The sequence below is a fragment of the Thermobia domestica genome, chromosome 16 (genome assembly GCF_964235325.1).
Source record: "Thermobia domestica chromosome 16, izTheDome1.hap1.1, whole genome shotgun sequence".
In the NCBI taxonomy this organism is placed as follows: Eukaryota; Metazoa; Arthropoda; class Insecta; order Zygentoma; family Lepismatidae; genus Thermobia; species Thermobia domestica.
The window spans coordinates 18,305,813-18,314,366 of NC_137469.1; the positions used below are offsets into that span (position 1 = coordinate 18,305,813).

An 8,554-nucleotide genomic window follows, 5' to 3' on the forward strand; every position below is an offset into this window, starting at 1 on the left:
TTGAATATGGCATTTTTCGAAAATACAAGTATGGTTTCCTCTGAAGTTCACCATACTACGTCTTTTAACACTATTAGTCTTTGCACTATTAATGCTTAAAGTTCAATTTTCTGCACTTTCCCGATCTCATAAGTCGAAAAACACGCCGGTTTCGACTTCGGTGTAATAAACTTTTTTTTTTGCTTGTTTTCGTGTCTACTTTCAACCCCCAAGTGCTGTAATATGAATTATGAAACACCATATATATATATATATATATATATATATATATATATATATATATATATATATATATATATATATATATATATATATATATATATATTTGTGTGTGTGTGTGTGTGTGTGCGTGTTTAACGAGGGAGGGAGAGTATACTCACCTAAGAAATTAGCATTACATCACTGGTTAACAATAAAGCATTTTTAACAAGAATAATACCTGTAATTCCTCTGGGAATTTTCCATCATTACCAAATGAGTTTTGGCATGATTTTGAAATTTTTCGTATTGTTCGTGTTACCCATATGTATTTTGTTTTGCTAAAGGTCGAAATGTCAGAATAATTAAAAGAGACACAAATTGAGTATGGTCGTGCAATGAGAACTCGAAAAGTAGATTCCAAGTTGTATTTCTTATGTCGTCCCGAGCTTACAAAAGAAAGAATGGGGATGGCAGTAGCTTAACATTAGCAGCTTCCATACCGGTATAAACAACATATACAGCGTGCGGAAAAAGTTCCGGAACGGTCCAATATCTCGCGAAATATACAGAGGTAAGGGAAAAAACGTGTTAAATAGTTTTGAAAAAAGCTATCCAATGATACCAAACTCAACCCCCTATCACCACCTCCTTCGGGGGTACGGGTGTTAACTTTAAAATTTTAAATGGAGACCCTAATTTCTTATTACGCATTTGGATTCTCCAGAAAAAGTGACAGAATTGAAAACAGTGCCTTCGCGGATGGCACTTGAATCGACACAGAAAAAGAAGGACACCAAAACGTTATGAAAAAGCGACTTGCCAGTCCCGTACTCTGTGACAATACGGTTAGGTCCTGAGTTCTATTCTCGCGCAGAGTAACACTTTTATCTGTATTTTTTGTACCCAAATAATGAATTCATACTTTTTAACTTTGATAAATAACTTGCAAGAAAACACAAATGGCGACAAAAATTGTATATTTTTGTAGTAAACACCCCTATGAACTCTAACCCTAATAACCCTATTACCAAGAACCACTCTATAAAGGTAGTTTGGAAAACAACTATCGAAATTTGTATTGCGTGTAACTTGAATAAGGTATTAACTGAGGTTAAAACTATGGAATTTATTTGGGGAAATAATGAAAGAAAAAGAAGATTGGCATAAGGAGGATCATACTCAGGACCTCTGATTCCAGAGTGCAATATACTAACTGTATAAGCTCAGGGTACGGAATTGAAAATTTGCATTTTCATAACCTTTTCGTGCCTCTTCTTCTTCTTCTTCTTCTTATTATTATTATTATTATTTGTGTGTGTATGTGAATATGTGTTGAATCAAGCGCCATTTGTGAAAGTACAGTTTTTAATTCTGGGTTAAATCACTGTCACTCTTTCTGCAGAATTCAATTGTGCAATAAGAAAAGAGTGTTCCCATTTAAAATTTTAAAGTTACCTCCTTACCCGCGAAGGAGTTGGAGGTTGCGTTTGGTAACATTGGATTGCTTTTTAAAAACTATGTAACACGTGTTATTTTTGTTTTGCTAGTCTATATATTTCGCGAGATATTGGACCGTTCCGGGACTTTTCCTCACCCTGTATATAAACAGAAAAGTAAAAGAAACAATAATTGTCAATAAACAATCAACAATTTTTATTGAAAGAGTTTTGTCTCCATTATTCAGGACTAATGTTTCAACAAGTTAAAGACAGTTCCAACTTGCTAAGAATGCGGGTCCGTATATGAACAACAATTCCTGCAGCTACGCAAGTGAATAACATTTAGTTAGACGACGCGGTGTGTGATAACAGCATAACTAATATCAAAAGGCAAACTTGTTCTGTTATCTCTTATTTGTGTCGAACTCGCTCAACTGTGACGTGACTTCATGAGAGCTGTGATTTGCAAGTGAAAAGCAGCGAGCCGAAATAGCTCAGTTGGGAGAGCGTTAGACTGAAGATCTAAAGGTCCCGGGTTTCGGCAAACATTTTTTTCTTTAAATTTTGTTGCGGGTCCGTATATGCACGACAGTTCCTGCAGCTACGCAAGTGAACAACGTTTAGTTAGACGACGCGGTGTGTGATAAGAGCATAACTAATATCAAAAGGCAAACTTGTTCTGTTATCTCTTACTTGTATCGAACTCGCTCGACTGTGACGTGACTTCATGAGAGCTGTGATTTGCAATTGAAAAGCAGCGAGCCGAAATAGCTCAGTTGGGAGAGCGTTAGACTGAAGATCTAAAGGTCCCTGGTTCAATCCCGGGTTTCGGCAAGTACTTTTTTTTTATTTTGTTGTTACTAGTGTTAGAATTTTTAGGGTCTGTTTTCATACGGATATATGCTAAAATACGCGGTAAAAGGCATTAAAAGTGTTATTTTCCCACTAACTATTTTGACAACTACTTTATTTGATTGGAAACAGCTGAATGTAAACTACGTCTCCTCTTTCCCCTCTTGTATTTACTCGGGATTGCAACTCTGTAGATCAAAGTTTCTTTTTTTTTCAAAGTTTCTTTTTTTTTCATTTCTTGCACACAGTAATTTTAAATTCTAGGGTAAACGCATCTTTTTTTTTTTTTTTTTTTTTGCATAATACTGTAATTCCAAGTTATTTTGTGATTTTGATAAATATAGATGACTACAACTGCCTGACTAACAAATAACGAAATAATAATAATAATAATAATAATAATAATAATAATAATAATAATAATAATAATAATAATAATAATAATAATAATAATAATAATAATAATAATAATAATATAAAACTTAGAAACGCTTTCTTCATGAACCACTTAATTTGACCTTTCGTTGTAACTTCTAAACTAATTGAGAGAAATAGTTGAAATTTTGTACCAAACAAATACCAGGACAGGGGGTATTGAGTTGAGTTGATTTTGGGTTTAACATTCGGTTCAGCAGCGAGGCTATATGAGACGTGGACCTACTGTTTAACGTGGAATCCGAACCACATGAGCTCCCTCCGGGAATCGAACCCGGGTCTCCCACACCACAGGACAGGGGGAAGTTTGAGATACTCGACAATATCACCAGATTAACAGTGTTCCTATCTAAATATAAAATTTCGTTTTTTCAAACAGTATTACGTCAGGTTATCACATATTGCAAACTACGTGTAAAATGAAACATTAAAATATCACACTTTTATTCAGTGTTGCTAAGGATGCTACGCCATCACAAATATCCAAATTTCATATTGCTCTAAAACAGTAATAAAGCACTGAGATTAACGAGGCAGTGCATATATAAGGTAACTTACTGTAGGATACTATTACCATGATACGACACATTTCGGATAGATAGGAATGAAATTACAAGAAATTGAAAATTTATTGTTTTATACAGAATTTGTCTTGAAAACAAAATGCTTAGACAAGTGCCATATCTAAGGAATTAGATGGTTTCCAACAGATAAAACAATCATAATGCTGTTTACAGCAATTTGATATCTCAAACCATTCAGAGAGATGATAAACATTGGTAAAGTTTGCAACATTGCCTAAAATAACGAATTTGTAGGGAATGTTTAAAATGATCATTACTTTCTTTTGCATTCACGTATAACATTACAGCGATAATAATAGTTGTTAAACAGTTTTGTATAACAAATCTCATTGTCTATTTTTAATTATCTTGTTTATTTACTTTTTCGGAGTTTTCCCACTAGTTACCCCAGACTACGCACCATGTTTTTGCAGTTATTCAGGTATTTCGTTTTACAGGCAGCGCAGGTAGCGACTGCTATTAGCGTAACGTACAGACGCAATCTTATGTTAATTATAGAAGTGGCCATGCATGCATATATTATATATATATCCCTTTTTTTTACATTAATTTGCGGACATGGAAACCAATGGAATCTTCTTGGAACATATCCGTTCATGGGGTTACAAGACAAATGGCCTCAACGTTAGGATATGTATATTTGTTTATGTCCCAAATTTGATTTTTTTTTGTGACCACATGGACAGTTATGTTTAGAAATAGTCCATTCGATTTCACGCCCTCAAATTATTTATTTATAAATGTTTCAAATACAGATTTATGTCCATTTTTGAAATAATGTAACGAAGTATATAAGAACTAACAGAAAAAATAAAATATAAAATATAAAAAATAAAATATATATAGGAAAGAATATAAATATGGAATAACATTTACTAATTAAGTAATTGCTTGTAACCAAAACTGAAAATATCAGCAAAATATACTTCAGAAGGTAAAGCAGAATGTGAGGATTGATAGATATTAATTAATGATTTACTGACAACGTGCGATTTTTTTCTGTTTAAGTAAGTGGGTCTAAATATGGAATACTTGTAATAATCTATTTACAAAACTGGCAAATATAACACCCTCGTTCATATCCAGAACATTCTACGTGGCACCATAATTCACACACAAGACACATCATTCATTGCTCTCCATGATTATGTTGTGAGAATTTTTCACTGCAAAAGAGACATTCGGAATCAGGACTGTTGGAGTAAATAGAGAATAGTTTGAAGACGAGTCTTCGAAATTGATATCACATTCTTCTGAGGAACCGGAAGAGCTCTCTCTGAGTCATTTTAAACACTTGTTACTTCTTTCACGATATTTTGAGGTAGTTGTAGGCTCATTTGTACTATTCTTCTTTGTCCTGTTACGTGATATATTGTTTATGAACAGGGTTTTCTTTTTCTGTTTGTTGTCTGCTGGATTTCTCTTCTGCTACTGAAGAGCATTCTTATATGGTGAAAATGTCAAAAATTCAGCTTCTTCTGTTTTTCTTCCTCTACTACCTAAATCGAACAGTTCTGGGAACATGATAATATTTGACCACTTTTAAGTATCCCATTTTCTTACTTCTAGCCTGGAAGATGGCTGCTTGCATATCCTTTTCGTCCCATTATTTCTAGGGATGGGCACGAACGAGTTCGTGTAAGTTTTTTTTTTTTTTTTTTGAAACTCGACCTCAAAAACAGTGACTAAGTTCGGAACTTGACTCGAAACTCGAGTCGAATTCGAGTCGAGTCGAGTTGTAGCTCGACTCTTGCCCATCCCTAATTATTTCCGATGACATTTTTTATTTTTTGGATGAAGTCATGTTTGTAAAATACGTAACTAAAAGGGAAAATAAAAGAAAATCGTGAGAAATATAATTATGGAATACTATTCCATATTTATTACCCTATTGGTATTCCACATATGTATCCTCGCCATCTTGGAATGTCACATGTTGTAGCAATGTACTAAACACTTCAACTTTTTTCTGCTTTGTACGAAAATGATTGTTGACATCTGCCGTAATTCAAAATGCAAAATGACAACAATTGAACTTCATTGAGAGTAAAATTTACTCCGCTGAAAACTCTGAAACCAGAAAAAACTAACACTTTCTCTGGAGCACACTGGCTCTTTTGTCTAACACTTTCTACTCAGGTATGACGTAGTATCCGTAGCTTTATAACAGTCTACACTTATCAGTCCTACGCGGAAGCACAGACCCATAGCGAGGGAGAGGTTAGAGGCGCACTGCCGCCCTAAATTATTTTTTGCCCCTTCTAAAAATAACGCTGAAGCTAATTTTCAAACTGACTCAAAACCAGTAAAGTTCTTGCAATTATATTTACCAAATTAAATTCAACTTTGCGAATTCTACTCATTTCTGTGTAAAGTTACGTTTCTTGCTAGAAGCACGAAACATTTTCCATTGCCGTTACCTATTTCAAGAATTTCAAACTGTGCCCTACTATTGCAACCACGACAAGCATCCCAGATTACCAGATGCACTTCCAAACAAGAGTATCATAGTTCACAACGTTAGTTGTGAATATAAATAAACTCTAGTGTCTCTTTAATTGAATCAAAACACATATTTCAATCAAAAAATTTTCTTGTAGGCCTTCTATCTGGAGAATTACATATAGTGTAGCCAAACCCAAACTATCACTTAACTTAGAATGATGTGCTTATTCCGTAAAAAAAATACCGAAACTCGATTTAGGGGCCGTTCAAAAATTTTGTGGCCCCTGATCCAAAAATTAATTATTGGCTAAGATCGCAATCTTTTGATGCATTTTATTTATCATTCCTAAAAATTCTTGTTTTACAAGGATTTTTGGAATACTTGTCAAAAGCAACGGATAATCCTAAAAGTAGTGAAATTTCATTTGAAAAATATGGCATAGCACTATATTGCTCCAAGCATCTCAATTGTATAACATAGCGTTTTTTTTTTAATTTTTGAATGTTGGTTATCAATGTTCTTAAATGTTGAGTTTGGTACTGTAATATTGTCAATATATTATGTACAAAATAAGCTGTAGTTGTTACAGATTCTGTAAATAATAAATAAATATAAAATTTTATGGAGTTCTTTGACGCCTTTCTCATTGCTCCCTCAGTATTAAGTCCTCCCCCCCCCCCAAGTAACCAGGCTGGCTGCGGGCCTGCGGCAGCACCATACATCCGCTATAGGTCGGTATTCCATATTAGTATTTATATCCTTTCCTCTCTCTCTCTCTCTCACTTTATATGTATATATATACCACATTTACAGTAGGGATGGCCTTTTTCGAAAAATCTGTTTTTCGATTTTCAGAAATTTCATTTTTCGTTTTTTCAAAAAATTTCGTTTTTCTTTTTTCGAAAAAATTCGTTTTTCGAAAATGTTTCGTTTTTCGGAAAATTTTTCGTTTTTTCAAAAAATTTTTCGTTTTCCGTTCTTCGAAAAAATTTTCGTTTTTCGGAAAATTTTTCGTTTTTTGTTTTTTCGAAAAATTTTCGTTTTTCGTTTTTTCGAAAGATTTTTCGTTTTTCGAAAAAATTCTGTTTCGTTTTATCGAAAAAATTCGTTTTCCGTTTTTCGATGATTTTTCGTTTCTCGAAAACTTTTCGGAATTCGTGGAATGATAATGTGGGAGGAAATGGGAGTACCCCGGGAAAACACACGGACACGATGTTGTCTGCCACGAACTTACTTGACCTGGGATGAAAGGCACAAGAGATAAGCGTTCTAACACTGAGCTACCGTGCCCCCTTGGATTTGGATTTAACGAAAGGATAGTGTATAATGCCTACTATTGACGAAACTTATCCAATCACGACCAAAATTAGTATGGTTATGGACTGCGATGTTTTTAGTACACACATTAAATATTATGGTGTTTGGGACTTTGGTTCCAGAGTTATTGCAAATCACATTTGTGTTTTAAGTTAGTGATATCAAGAAATTTCGCTAAGACGCATTTGATTAAACTCAAATGATCTTGAAAGTTGGTAAGATCGCAAATATTGACAAGCTTGGTATGCATGGAAGCTCAGTATAAAATATTATGCTGTACAGACTTTTTGTTCCTGAGTTATTAGCTATCAATGTTAGGTTTGAAATCAGTGAAATCTAGAAATGTCATTAAAGCGCGAAAGATGGAACTCATCCAATTTTTACCAGACTTGGCAAGGTGGTAGATCTTCACGAGTTTAGTAACTATAAAGGTAACCAAGAAAGATCTTTCGCTTTTTCACCCAACACCTTCAAACATCGGTATGTAACCTAAGACATACCTGGAAGATCAAAAATAGTCTCCATCAGCATCGACCACCCTCTGCCAATGTTTCGGAAGGCCATGTATTCCATCGCGGTAGAAATTGGTGGGTCTTGAAGCGAAGAAGGTATCAAGTTCATTTTGCATCTCTACTAGGGATTTGAACTCGTGTCATCTAAGCTGATTTTTCAAGGAATGGAACAGGTGATAATCCGATGGTGCAATCTCCGGAGAGTATGACGGATGAAATAGTATTTCCCATCCAAAGTGTAGAATGGTGTCCCGGGTCATCCTAGCCACGTGGGGCTTAGCGTTGTTCTGTAACAGGAGGACCCCTTTCCGATTCAGAAGTGCTGGCTCCAGAGTCTTGAATTTTTTCTTGAACACGGTTCAACTGCTGACAGTACACAGTTGCATTGATGCTCTGACTAGCTGGTAGCAGTATTTTTTCCCCTCAAAATACTGTCCAGAATATTTGGACTTGAACTTAGTAAAATCAAGAAATTTCATTAAAACGCGTTAAACTCATCCGATATTGGCCAAAGTTGATATGGTCATAGACTTTAACGAGTCTGGTACGCGTGTGAGCTCAGCACGAAATCTTGTGATGCACAGACCTTTGGTTCTCGGTTCTTGAGGGATATAAATTAGAAATAATAATTCACAAAGGTAAACAGTGTAAAATTTATATTTTACAGAATATTAAAAAATAATTATTTACTAATAGTGATTATTAATGTGTTATCGACAATTTGGCATTACTGCTGTATCGCCGGACCAATTTGAAAATCGAAAAAAC

The 8,554-nt window shown here is 34.5% G+C and overlaps 1 non-coding gene across 1 annotated transcript; it reads left to right on the forward strand.

The window, feature by feature from the left end:
* Nucleotides 1-2,401: 2,401 nt before the first annotated feature.
* On the forward strand, nucleotides 2,402-2,474 carry TRNAF-GAA (transfer RNA phenylalanine (anticodon GAA)). The gene has a single exon. It is a non-coding gene; the product is annotated as a tRNA-Phe (tRNA).
* The last annotated feature ends 6,080 nt before the right edge of the window (nucleotides 2,475-8,554 follow it).